Source organism: Bacillus rossius, chromosome 2 (genome assembly GCF_032445375.1).
Source record: "Bacillus rossius redtenbacheri isolate Brsri chromosome 2, Brsri_v3, whole genome shotgun sequence".
Lineage (NCBI taxonomy): Eukaryota > Metazoa > Arthropoda > Insecta > Phasmatodea > Bacillidae > Bacillus > Bacillus rossius.
In genome coordinates this window covers 114332712-114347459 of record NC_086331.1, presented here as the reverse complement: position 1 = coordinate 114347459, position 14748 = coordinate 114332712, and the positions used below count along the sequence as shown (strand labels likewise).

The following is a 14748-nucleotide window of genomic DNA, read 5'->3' as shown; positions in this document are numbered from 1 at the left end:
TTCAATTTTTTTTTTAATCAGGTAATGAACATGCATATAGTGGAATGTTAAGCAATGGTAACTTCATAAACATTAAACATGATTTAAGCGAACCCCATTTTTAATCTGCAGGGGATATTTACAATTTCAAGTTTTCGCTTAGAAACTGTATTAGCCATTCCAATCTGTTGCCAAGTTTTTACAGTGTAGGTTATTTTGATGGCCCAAGTAACAAGGCAGTACAGCAAGACTTGGGTGCAAAAATTCCACTGTAAAAATAAGCTGTGTAGGTTCAAGGGTATTTATTGTCTGACTTCATGTTTAAGGCTGTTATTAAACAAATTTTCATGTTATTTGTTTCAGAATTAGGACCAGAACCAACTACACAATATTGAAGCAAAACATTACAATTGTTTTTTAAACCTGCCATGATACAGGTTATGATTGTTAAAGGTTTAAATGAATAAATTGTTTGTGCTTAATACTTTGCACCTCGCTTTCCCTGTATTGTTAAGTCCTTGTTCTCCTGCCACGCCACCGCTGATAAGAAAGGGGTAGAACTATAAGGAGGTAGACATCCTTACCATTTGTTTAATGCTTAGATTATGAGCAACGGAGTTATCACTAACAGCACTGTACAGAACATACCTACGCCAGGCCACTTTAAGCTAATGGTCATATCATTATTAAGAATATCCTAGCAACTTTACGAAAATTATGCCTGCATTGAATAGGAAACATTTGAAACATTCTGACTGCATAGAATACGCAAAAAAATTTTATTGATACCTTCGGATTATTGGAGAACAATAAGATATTTTGTACATTAAGTTTTATAAATGTTCCAGAAGTTGTAACAACCCAGGCCACTGCCCTCCGCACTTCTTAAATGGTTTAATTAACAATTTATTAAGAAATCTCATCATATTCAGTATATTGGTTAGGTTTTCTAATTTCATTTAAAACAGCCTATTATTTCTATTTCTTTTGAAGTATTCCTGGGTTATATGCACAGTGTATGACCATAACTTACATTATTTCATGGTTTTAAAGTATTTTGACAATTTGCTTGCTTTATGGTGAATAAGTCCCCAGGCCTTGTTTTTACCTGTTTGTTTGTGAATTTACATTTTTATAAGCTTTCACCTATTTTTTAACGATTGCCTGTTTTTGCTTTGTTGAAAATGGAGTGTTAACATAATTTTATTTTGGATTTTTTTTTTTCTCTCTTGCAATGATTCTTTGTTTGAAGGCGAGCAGGTGCATAGTTTGCCCAGTGACAGGGAGTTTGGTAGCAGTGAGAAAGGACTTGGTGCTGTTGCCATGCTGCAGTATTGGCTTGTATTTTTTACAGGTATTTTTTTTGATTGGTTAAAAGTGATGTCACCCGACTACATGATTATGGTGTAATCTCTGTCTAAATGCCTCGGAGCAAGGTGCATGAAATTGTACATTGCTAGGGTTTTGTAAGGGCTGTGTTGTGATTGGCTGGAGAGATGGCCACGCACCTGCAATTTCCATCGGGCAGATGCAGCTGTGTAGACTCATTTATTTTAGTCAGCATCTGAGCAAGATACCGATAGATCGTGTGACTGTCATTGGCTCACAAATAATATATTTATGTGAGTTTACAGAGATTTTTGCGGCTGTCGTCCGAGCACTACCTAATATAATTAACCTTTTTTTCATTTTTGGAACTTTTCATATAGACTTTCTTTGTACCTTAAGATTATGTGCAACCACGGAACTTAATTGTGAACAATCTTTTAATATTCATCCTTCGGTACTTGCAAACAGTCAACTTGTTTGTTGTGAAATCAGTGAAGAGGTTATGTTCTACTTGTTTGTAAATTCTATATGTACTAGCTTCCGTGGTCAGAAGATGGCCGCCATGTGGATTGTGAATTTTATTCAATTTTAATAAAAATACGTTAATAATTTTGTGTCAGAGATATTATTTCAGTAAACGAACTGTCAACAGTAACATTTCTTTGGAACTACCATGATTTTTCAGCGCTCAATTAATTGCTGCAAGTGTCAATGAAACATGCATGTCCACTAAACTCCATCAAGGCCCATAATTTACACAAAGGAAGTCCGTGCTGAGTTATTCAGAGACCTCTATAATCTCATTCGTCACGTTAATCTTTCTGAGAATAACTTTTAACCTTCTATGTTTAATTATTTTGTTCCACAAGTAAAATACATTATAATTAGGTAGTGTTCTTTATTTTTAAGGCTGCCATGCAACAGACAGTTAAAGCCAAAGCAGCAAGCAGTGATATTTAATATTAAAGCCAACCAAGGAAAAAACAGAAAAGACTCTAAAATTATTGACACAAATCACAAATTTAACACACAAAAAATGGATAAAGGAAAAAACCACCCCTGCATTACTTAATAAACCAAAACAATCAAACACTCTTAAGGTGCAACTCAACAGAACAAGTGAACCTGTCATTAACTATAGGGACAAATTATTGTGACTGCAACATTGTACCAGAGCCACTGGAGTGTGGCAATAGAGCTCAAATTTTCTTCTCTCTAGCAATGCATAAAAACCCAACTCTGCGAGCAACTAGTTAAATATTTCTCAAGTGTGACAATACTTACAGTTTAATGGTAGCTTATTTTTTATTAGTCATTTATTAAAAATTATAATAAAATGCTTTTAGATTCTTACAGGACAATGTTAAAAAAAAATAACTATCAAATAAATGCTTACCAAAATAAGTGTCTTCCCTAACAAATATTTAAGTATATACTTTTCCAGAGCTCTCCCTACATGTAGCAATAAATTTTAGTTTTTAAAAACGTCAATGCTTGTTCTTTTCAAACGAAATATAAAGATTCAAATTTTAGTTAGTTATGAATATTTTCATCAAGCCTGCAATAACATCACATTTTTATGTTGAGGACCTCTTTACCTCTCTCCTCTAAACTCAATTTTACTCTCTAATTATATTTATTTGCACCATATAAAGACAGACTAATAAAAATATTATGATTAACTGCAAAATTAAGATAGCTACGTCATAGAAAACTCCTGCTGATAACCTTGCTTGCGTACTGATAAACCATGATGCAGATAAACAAAAACATTCTAGGAATAGTACAAAGTGGCAAAGGTGATAAGATTCTGATCTCTCATTACATAAGAAGCTTTGATAGCAGCTCATCACTTAGATAATTTTAAAAAAATTCCGGAAAATTATCTACTACAACCACTTTTTTCTAAATATAAATATGTGTCACTTTGGTCTATGTATTCAGTGTGTCTAAAAAAAAAATAGTAAATATACCTTCGATTTTCCTGAAAAAATTTTAATGTTGTATATACACTGGCAGAAAATAGACTCCCAACACCAACAAGGAGTTGTGCTAGATAAAAAAAATTCGGGAGGTGTGCTTGCAAATGTGAAAGACGGCGCCTACTTAAATTTGCACACTCGTCAACAAAGAGTGGTGCTAGTAGCACCATTATGATCTTGCAAGGAAGTTTGCTTTAAATATAACCTGTACGCTTTGTGACCGTTAGAGATTGTACGATGTTGACAGTGAGAGGTAGGTGTGAGACAAACATGCCTTTAAGGAGACTCAGAATGGAGTATAAGCAGCTTACTGAGTTTGAACGAGGCCGTATAATAGAGCTACGAGATTAATGTTCTTTCTGCGATATTGCAGAAAGACTTGGTAGGGATGTATCCATAGTGCATCAGTGTTGGCAGCAATGGTTATGGGAAGGCACTGTCTCAAGAAGACAGGGGCCCGGCAGCACACAGACCACTACTCCCAATCACTAACATTCGCGACTTGAGTGATGTCAAGCTATAGCTCATTGGAGGGCGGAGTGGAGATCTGTTGCGTTCTCAGATGAGAGCCGTTCCTGTCTTGGTGCCAACAATGGCTGTAGGTTGGTAAGAAGAAGGCCAGATGAGCACTTGGAACCAGGCTGTCTGCAACATCGTCACACTAGAACTACACCAGGAGTTATGATCTGGGGAGTGATTTTCTTTGACAGCAGGATCATTCCCATTATTATCCCAAAACTTTGACAGCAGCTTCGTACGACAGTCTGGTGATTGAACCTGTTTTACTGCCATTCATTCCCAGTTTTCAAGGGGGTGTTTTCCAACAGGATAACGCTCGTCCTCATACCGCTGCTGTCACACGTGTTCTACAGTGTGTCGACCAGGTACCTTGGCCTGCAAGATCACCAGACCTTTTGTCCATTGAGTACGTATGGGACTTTATGGGAAGACAAATCCATTGTCATCCAATACCAGCATTAACCATTGCTGATTTGACTGACCAACAGGCGTGGAAGTCCATCCCATAAAATGACATACAACACAATGCATGCACGTTCACATGCTTTCATTCAAAATAGTGGCGACTACAGCGATTATTAATGTTCCACCATGTCACATGTCTTCTTGCACATACTTGAACCTGTGACCTGGAAGCTTTAATTAAATAAATATGTTGCCTAGACAATTGCTTGGCCTAAATTACATTCCCCTAAACTAATGTCTTCAGATGTTGGGATTTCATTATCCATCATTGAATGTGTGTGTGTGTGTGTTTTGTTACGAGGCAGAGCTGTGAGGTCAGTCAGTGAGCCTCCTAGCAGTCAGCCGGCCCGTTAATCTCTGGGCGCATCACGACTCATTAATGTAGCACATTTCTTTTGGGTTAACGAGGTCCTCGCTACCTTCCTCTTCCCCCAGCTTCATCCTTCCTCTGCTCTTTGTCATCTATCCCACAGTCCCTCTAGTGTGTTCTGTGGGCTCCCGGGGGCCGCCACGTGGAGTGGCATAACGAAGACACCATTGTTCTGGGAGCTTTGGGCATCAAGTCGATCTTGATGACACCACACATCAAAGGGGTGCGAGACCATTCCAAAATGTTGGCTGAGGGGTACAAATACGGCGATGCCAGCCTCCAAAACAGTGAAGTGAAGAGGGCGAGTGACCCCTTGGTGAGCGAATGCAGATGACAAGCGACGGGCTTCGTGTGCGGAGACTGTGCATAAAGACTGTGTTGTGTGCGACGGAAGAGCGAATAGTGCAAGACAGTTTGCTGTTTTTCGTTATACTTACATAAAAATAGGTAGAAACATTGACAATTTTGAAACAAAAACTGATTAACTTAAAAAAAATTCTTAATCACAAATTAGGGTGATATGAATACATATCTATGAATATATGCACACTGTGCACTACAGAACAGAATACTTTAAATATAATTTGTCCCCAGCATATTTAAGAAAGAACCCATCAGGTTACAAGAAAAGTATACATGTTGCCAAATAATGACTTTATTGAGCTTTAACTTAAATGTATTATTAATGTTTTCCTTTATGCTAGGCGATGGCTTACATAATAAATTCTTTACGAAACACAATCAGTCCAAAAAATGTTATATAAAATTTTCTCATATGGGAAATTTAACACAAACCATCCATTCTACCAAAATCTTGTCAATGTGGTTGTGGTTGTGTGTACATGTGCATGGTTGTGCAGCAATGGCTTTGTGCGCATAGTTGTATGTGTGTATGCAAGTTTGTGTGTTTGTGTGTGTGTGTGTGTGTGTGTGTGTGGTTGTGTGGGGGGTTGAGTGTGTGTGTGTGTGTGTGTGTGTGTGTGTGTGTGTGGTGTGGGAGGGGGGGGGGGTAAGTGAGAATATGCGCATGTGTGTTAAGTGAAAAGAGAAGAAATAATTTGTATTCTGTGATAGTGAATGAATTTAATAGTAGTATGGCTATTTTTTATGTAAATTTAATTCATACAAATGCAATATTGACAGTAGATGATTTTTTTTTTAAGATTTTAGAGATTATAAGTAGTTTTGTGTGCATACTGTTTGCTGTGTTCCATGAGAGGGATATTTCATTTGTGATGTTAAATGAGATAGTTGTTTTCTTGGGTTAGGTGAATCATTAAATTTATTAGGTAAGATAAAAAAAAGTCTTGTTTTCCTAGAGTAGGATAGTTTACTTTTGAAGTAAAAGCAAAAAAAGTGAAAGGTTTGGTGAGATTATGTTAGTTAGATACACTAAATATGTTTTTTAAGTTTGCATCACAATATGGTAAGGATATTTATGAAGTTGTAAACAACGCATTGCAGAAGTAAATACTACCTGAACGTTCTTATAGTACAAGCGGGGGAATAGAACATTTTTTACAAGATTTGTTTCTGAGGCAATAACATAAGCAATGGTACCTACTCAAGTAAATATCTTAGGTATTGTGTTCTAGACTAGAATATGTAGTGTTGTAGTATACTTTACGATACCTGGGACGTTTCAATCATAGTTGAAAACAAATAATTAAATTACATAAAAGTGGTATTGCAAAACATACTACACTGGGTGGGATTGGATTAAATAAAACAATATCCTAAATAATATACATATGTTACCGATCCAGAAAGTCAGTTTCAATAAGCATCGTACTTTGTGCAAAACAAGAATACGAATGTTCCCTGCCCAAAACACCCATATTCCCATGCTTGTTTCATAAAAATATAGGTGTGGTAATAAAAAAAGTGATGCCATTTTGGTGACTACATCAATATTGTTTTGAAATCTGATTCAAGAATACTCCCAAATCTAACAAATGTTTGGTTAAAAAAATGAAATATAGATGGTTTTATGTAAATTATGATGGTTTTTATTAAATATTGATATCTTAATAAATAATATAATTTAACTTACTGCTGACGTTAGAAAATGCCAAAAATAACACATTCTTCTAAACAAAATGGCTGCTAGAAGCCAGAGAGTCAAGCCAAGGCCACATTCACGACAGCACACAAACAGCATATAAGTAGCACAGTTGCACACACACAACACAGAAGTTGATGCTACATTTGCATACAACACAGCAGGTAGAATAATTCCAACGGATTTACTTCTGTCAAAATGTTCGTTTTCAAAGTTTCAATTTCGTCAGCTATTAGTTTCACAAGCAGTTGCTTACCTAAATACAAGCATTTAATTTCACTATTATGTTTTTAACGTTTGGGAATAATAAAATACCTACAAATAATGTCCTCACAAATAAATACATATTCAAATTAGTTTCACTCTTTATCTTTAAAATAAACACATCAATACAACCATCAGTTCTTCTAAGCAACTCACATAGTCTATGCTGACTGACCGCACACAGAAATCGGTGCACAGCACAGTGAAGAATTAGAAGTTTATCAACATTCTGTGCACTATGCACAAGCTGTTTGGCTGTGTGTGTGCTATTTTACAATGTGAGCTGATATCTGTTTGTGTACATTCAACTCCCATACATATGTGCTATGTGTGTACATACTGTTGCGAATGTAGTGATGAAAATTAGAAGAAAAAAAATATGTGAGCAAATCTTTCAGTACCCGCCAGTGATGGGTAAACATCTAACTTCTGTAACAAGCAAATTAATGTGTTCTCATGTTGCAAATAAAATTATATTACAAAACTCTGACACCAAATTTAACGTAGAAGTCTTAAAAATATTGCTGCATCATAAATATACAAAAAGTATTCATTTTAGGGGAAAACAAAAAAAATTCCCCTTTTTATAATCTATGTACAATTCAGTTTAACAAGATGGTACTATTGATTTCTCAGGACTAGCCGAACAACAAGAGTACTAAACAGGTCTCTTGTAAATGCCTCAACAGTGAACATGTGACATATCCACCTAGACCGAAATTATCATTGCGGCATTTTTGGGGTTTTAATTCTTTAGACGCTTTGAGGGTGAAATTTTAGTAGGCACCAGAAATGTAATGAAATAAGCAAGCACTACACAACAGATATTTGACATGCATGCAGAAACTGCTAAAGCCACAAGCCAAAGTAGCCAAGATGGCGGAACCATGTGTGGCAACATGCACCTGTACCGTTAAAAACGTCTTGACCCGGACACTTTTTTATAGTTTTTAGGTCATTGGTAGGTTATAGGTTAATATATTCAAATACCTTTACCATTAAATTAAGTGAGTTTCATTTGTTGGATCCCACCCTAATTTAACCTCTTTAAATGTTACATAACAGAAAAGAAGAAAAAGTGTCCGGGTCAACCATGTAAAACGGTTTTGACCCGGACACTAACCTAAATAACATTATAAACAAGAAACTAACCTTCTAAGTCCATATTCAGACACGATAATACATAAAGCAAGCTGTTTACTTCATTTTTGATGGGTTTCAAGCTTATTTTTATGATATGATGGAGGGACTAAGGAAGCATTCAGTAATAAAAACCAGTTTTACACTACATGAAAATCAAATTATAATGGATATAAAAATGTGAAAACAGATTGCATTATAATGTTAGGAAACAACTAAAACTGCATTTTTAACTGCCTACATAGTCATCAAATAAGTATTTAAATTTGAAAGACAACAAGCGGTCATTCTTGTAGTTAAAAGCTGGCTGTCCGAGATTGTGTTCAACTTGGTCGTCACCTATAACTAACACTTTTGTCATCCGGCTCCACCCACTTAAAAACAAACTTTTTTTTTACGTTCATGTTTCAGGCAAATCACATGAAGAGTCCATCAAGAACAATTTCTACCATCAACCCCACAAAGTAATTTACACTTATTTTGCCGGCAAATTTCACCAACAAACAGTCCCAAACACTTGGATCCTTGAAGACAAGTTCACCATCAGGAGGTCCTTCAATGTCTGATAAATGAAACTCGTCAGAAGAGTCTTTCAGCAAAAAGTGCCCCTCCTCACTAGATGAAGACAGTTCCCTCAGTTTCTTCCGAATCTTCTTCCCCTCTTTGTTTGACTTTACAGGCTTTGATCTTACACTGCTGGACAAAGATTTCGGATTGGCAACCTTAATGTCTTGAGCCGAAATGCTGAGTCCAGGAGCAACATTGACTTTTTTCTTCCTCTTGGGTTTGTTGTCTGTCACCAGTGTTATGGCGGAGATTAGACTTAAAGTCAATTACTATCTCTCCTACTAGCTGCCTTCGCTTCTTAGTAAAGAAATCCTCAACTTGGGTTTCTGGTTTCTTTACCAGTTTCCTCAAAACATGTTAGACATCAAGTGGACTAATTCCACAGTCACAAAATTCAGCTTCCAAGTTTTTTTTTGCTGATTAAACAATATCGCCTCGCAGAGCTTTTTGAGGAGAGGTGGGAAGATTACTTGGCCTCCGGTCTGCTTGCAGTTCACATTCTAGAAGAATCTGTCTCCAAGCTCCATTTAACTATCTAAAAAAAAAAGCTACGTCGAGGGGTTGCAATAAGTGTGTTCCGTTTGAGGGAAGACAAGCAAATTTGATTTTGTTTGACTTGCAGAGTTTCAGTATGTCTTCCGAGAAGTGCGTTGAAAAGTTGTCGTCAATGACAACTTTGTTGCTTTCACACAACTTTGCCCAAGGAAAACCAATGGTTTAAAACCAGTCGAAAAACATATCCTCGGCAATCCATCCGGATTTTGACCGGTTGTAAGGAGCCCTAGGTGGGTCTCCTGACACCAAAGTGTCATACATTCATTCTGCCGTATAACAAACGTAAAGTCGCAATAACTTCCTACTTGCCATTCCATCGAACATAAGGGAGATACAGCTTTTGAGTTGTTCAATATCCGCTCTGCGTATTTTTTACCCCTTTAAAAATACATATTGATAAGCAAAGGTCATAACTCAGGTTGGTTTCATTGTAGTAGTATGTTCGTTGGGGGCATGTTGCCACTAGTCAGTTTAAGGTTTTCACAGTACTTTGAAACCTCACCATGGCTGATCATTGCTTGCCTATCGGTGATAGGGATTTCTGGACAAAAATTTGCTAACCTATTCTTCTCCAGGGAAACTGTTTTAAAAACAGGCACTTGACGGCCTTTCTTTACCAATACATTTTCACGACAAAGCATGTCGAGTCGAGTGAAAGGAAACCCCCATTCTGCTACTTTAGCTGAGTCAGAAGCAAAAACCTGTTCTTCAGCTTTTGAAAATATTGGCTGTTTGCCGTGTGAGGACCTTTGTATTTTCCAGAAACATGATCACTTAAAAAGGACTTTGGTAAAGAATATTTCTTTACAGCAGGTCTACGTTATAATATTTTGTCTTTGATTTTTTTAAAGACTATTTGCAAACATTCATATTGTATCATTCACTCATTTTTACTCATTGAACAGTCACTAATGTCACTAACAGTAATAAGTTTATTAAATAAAACTTAAAAACGAGACTCAAGTAAAAGTAGGTAACAAATGGACACTCCACTAAGCTCTAAATGTCAATTATGTGGTATTTGGCGGGAAGTGCACTAGCAGAAATGAGTAGGCCAGAGTTCACAATGCCGAATCTAACGCAGCCAAAGTGTGGTGATCAAAACTGGATAAACTTTTCCTTAAATTTTTTTCAGATTAGCAAAATACACTTTAAACTATTAAAATCTTGTTCACTAGAAAATACTGAACAGAATAATATCAACTATAACATATTTGTCGATAAAAGTGAGCAGTTGGTATTCCTGGAAGTGACAACGAAAAAAATTAATCAAAGCCTCTATTATTCATACAGCTGTTTAGTTTGTGTTTTGAAGTATCTTTCAATGCAATTATCATTGTGATATCGCGTTAGGTGAGAATGTAGTTAATATTTTAAAAATAGTCTGCATGCTGTCTGGTCAACAACCCCTGCCCTGGTCAAGATAGTTCTACGGTAATGTTTTGTGAATATTGGGGGAAGCACTAAGCGTATTGGTGTGCCAAAGTAAATGTTATGGTATTGAAACTATTCCAGAACACATTTTGTAAACTTGAATATATATATATATATTTAATACAAAAAATATAATAACTTTCAATATATGTACCTATAATTTATAAGCCAGAAAAATTGTGTCGCAATGAACATGGTGTTGAATATATTTAACATTCTGTTGGTTTTCTAAAGCATTATGTATGGTGCGCTATCTTTCAGGCATTTTTCTAACTAAAAATCACAGACCAATATATCCCGGCTCTGAATTTTATTTTCAACAAGGTATTTTACTAAAATGCTGTCCATTTTGTTAAAATTAATTAAACAATTAATACTATATAGTCTCCACACATGTTAGTTATGGCATTGCTAAAATATTAACCTGAACAATTTCAAAACTCATACTATTACACCAAGTATAGGATTGTAAATGTGTTTTTGCTTAAAAAACCTAATTCAACAATATTATTATAAAATATTTTGTTAGTAAAAAATTTTAAAAAAAATTCCCAACGGCAAGATTTGAAACCCATCCCTTCAAGTTAGCCAGCATGCATTCTACCATTAAGCTATCGGGGCAATTAGTGTTTAGGGAGGAGACTATGTTTTATCAACAGTGTAATTGCACTTTCCAAACATATATTAAATCTTGCGATCACTTTATACTATGACCATTTTATTTTATCAAATATATTCCAGGGTAATTTCACTATAACAAAGTTTAATTTGGTATACTTATACATACATTTGTTGTGTACCCTAATTTTGTGTAATTGACTATATATGGGTTTATGTTGATATAGGTGGGTCCACCATCTTTGTGCCACATTTCTGTTCATCAACTTCCATTACATTTCCACTAAAATACTCCTACCAAATGCTACCGAGAGCTAAGGGTAATATTCTTACAGAGCGGCTTTTCCGTGAAGTAATAGTAAAATTCCAAAAATACTTTTTTAAACAGACCTGTTCCTGTATTTACCCTGAAAACAGCATTTCTAAATTTGTATTGGTTTCTGAGAAATAACAGTTTATAACTTAACTTACAATGTGTGTATATTGACGCGGTCGCCACCATCTTTCGCTTTCCCGTATGGGTCTGTGTTTGTGTACGTTTTGGAGAACTTGAGTTAAATTCTGAGAATGGCCTATTATGTTAGGTTAGGTAAATAAAAAATACCTCCAAAAAATTGTGGACGGTTGATTCGGTTAGTATAGCTACATTAAAAAGTACTATGTAATTTTTTGAATGGTTGCTTAGGAATTACCAATTTAAGATGTAGCTATCCTGACCTAACGAACTGTTCACAAAATTTCAGAGTATTATTTATGTAGCTATACTAACCCAAACAATCATCCCCAATGTTTTGAAGTATTTTTAATGTAGCTAAGCTAACGTAATTGACCATACTCACAATTTAACTCAAATTCTCCTAATCATATACACACACAGACCCATACAGGAAAAGAAAAAATTGTGACTGTCGCATCAATGCACAGATATGATAATGTAATCTATTAACAATGATTTTTTTAGAAACCAGTAGAAATGTAGAACGACTTTAGTGACCAAAAATAAGTATTTTCCAAATTTTTTTCATTACATAATGGAAAAGCCACGCTGTAAGAATATTAACTTCAAAATATAATTATGTCATTGACATATTCTGTTTGAAGTAAATCAGTGTAAACAAGTTATTTTTAGTGGCTTGAGCCTATTTCAAGTAGATTCCCAGTAGTTTCATGTTGGAACATTGGTTAAGTTGTTGAAGCTACATTTAAAATTCTGTATAATTGGATAAATGGTTAGGTAAGGTAAGCTACATATAAAATACTATAAAATTGTGTGAATGGTTAGATAGGTTAGTTTAGCAACATCAAAAATACTGAAACATTGTTTTGTGTAACAAAAACATGAGAAAAAAATTACGTTTTCAATATTATTTTTCATGAAAAAATAATCCTTATACAGAATTAGAAATAAAGTTTGAAAATATCTGACATAAAGAATTTAAATACCCCTTTTCCTCAAGTTTTCCCTGAAGTTTACTGTTAAGGTTGATTTTGTTTTAATATAATTAAAATGTAAAACAAGACTAAAAATAGTACATAGTAGGTGGTACTAAAAATTGCATTCAGCAAATATTTCAATCTAAATAGTAATAAGTTTTATCAGGTATTAAAAATATCACTCTTAAGAAAAAAATAAAACTGCAATTGAAATAATATTAAAAACGTTTATAAAATCACACACACTGGGCAATCATGATAATGATTAAAGGTTGAAATAAATTATGGAAGAGCCCTAATTGTTCTTAAGACAGGTTGACAAATTGTGTCAACTAAATAACATAACATAGGTAGTATAGCCAAACAAAACTTCGATGGGATTAGGAAAATATCATAAAACTCATCTGCTTGTTTATAATATGCCACAATTTCATCAAGTACCCACAGCTTACCTTGATTATGGAAACGTGCTCTCCCCTGTTAAAGAGCAAGAATGCCACTAATTTCAATTTCCACTTTCTGAACAACTATCAGCTCACGCATCCAAAAAAAAAAAAAAAAGTATTCCCAACTACTTTAAAAACAGATATCATTACATAACCTACTACTTTAATCTCCCGAGGAATTGACTACAATATGGAAAAAACCCAAACAATTTAATTTCATACGCATCCGCAGTAGTTTCTACACAAAAAAAATAAAACCAAATAATAAATTTAAAATTATATATCTAAATGAACGATTACCACGGTGAAAGTATTGCACAACCCTATGTTGTAACACCTATAAAACAAAAACATTCCATTAAGCATTTACATAACTGATAAATTGTAACATATCAAACTACTACATATTATTCAAGGTAACAACATTCTTCATTAAAAAGAATTTAAATACATACTCTGATAAACCCCAGGCCTTTTAAATGAATTAAAAGCCGGTTCACCAAAGAAGTTGAAACATCAATGAAAAAGGCAAACAAATTAAGTACACATCTTTTTGGTTTGTTTTGCTCGCAGTATCTATTGTTCTCTATAAAAAGAACACAGGTAAAATGGCGTCCGTAAAACTCATTATGCAAAAAAAATTCTGATACATTCTTTACAGTTTATTTAATACAAAAGAAATTGCAGAACTATTAAAAATAATTTTCAAATTTTCTTATTATTTATTTGATTTTACAAATCGTTCACCCTTTTTCCAGGGAGGGCTAATCTATGGCATTTGCCAGTTGACAACACTACCCTCAAAATTCCGGTTATTTTAAACATCACTTGCAGAGTCAAACCAAAAAAACTCAAGCTTTTCCTTAGTATGAGTGGAGTTAAAAATTGAATTTATAGAGATTTCACGAGCTTTCTCAGCGCTTTTCAGAGTCGTCGAATTGAATGCAGAGTTGACTTGTTAATATGTTTTTCTCTGTGTTCACCACCTTGTAAAAATATTTTTGTCCCTAAAAGCATGACTAAAAATAGACATAAAACTTGAATTAATTTTAGATTTTTCGCATTCTACTCTTCCAAATATATTCGAGATTCCAATACATATTGCAGAGAGTTATCTAAAGAAAGGACCCCCCCCAAACCAAGACCCTACCTTGTTGCTCAAATTTGAACTCTTGCTAAAATTCTACTGACTACAAGACCAAGTGGAAACCGAATACCAACCAACATGCAAATTTATCTCAGATCAAAATGACTATTAAATCTACCAGGATTTGGGCCCTAAATCTGAATTATTACCTCTCATCCAATCGATAAGGAAAAAGGATCAAACACCTCCACAGATTAATCCATAGAATTGTAACTATTTTCTATTCCACTGAACCTAGTGCACCCTGTTACAGCATTCAGCCGTCACCCGACCTCTGTGAAAGGCCCGGGGGATTCCTGACGGGCACTACGGGCGTCGCGATGCTCTTGTTGTCCGGAGGGGCGCCAGGCTAGCGGGTTACAAGGCCGTTGGTGTTGGGTCGTGGGTACTCTGCCCCCGCGTGCCTCGCCAGGTACACGGCTTGAATCTACCCTGAA

General features: G+C 35.1%; 1 protein-coding gene across 1 annotated transcript in view; it reads right to left on the bottom strand.

Moving 5' to 3' along the window:
* Window positions 1-13580, bottom strand: part of LOC134529642 (uncharacterized) — a 192419-nt gene extending 178839 nt beyond the window's left edge. The window contains exon 1 of the mRNA XM_063363952.1: window positions 13171-13580. The gene's annotated coding sequence lies outside the window, so the exon portion shown is untranslated. The remainder of the gene's footprint in view (window positions 1-13170) is intronic.
* Between the last annotated feature and the right edge of the window lie 1168 nt (window positions 13581-14748).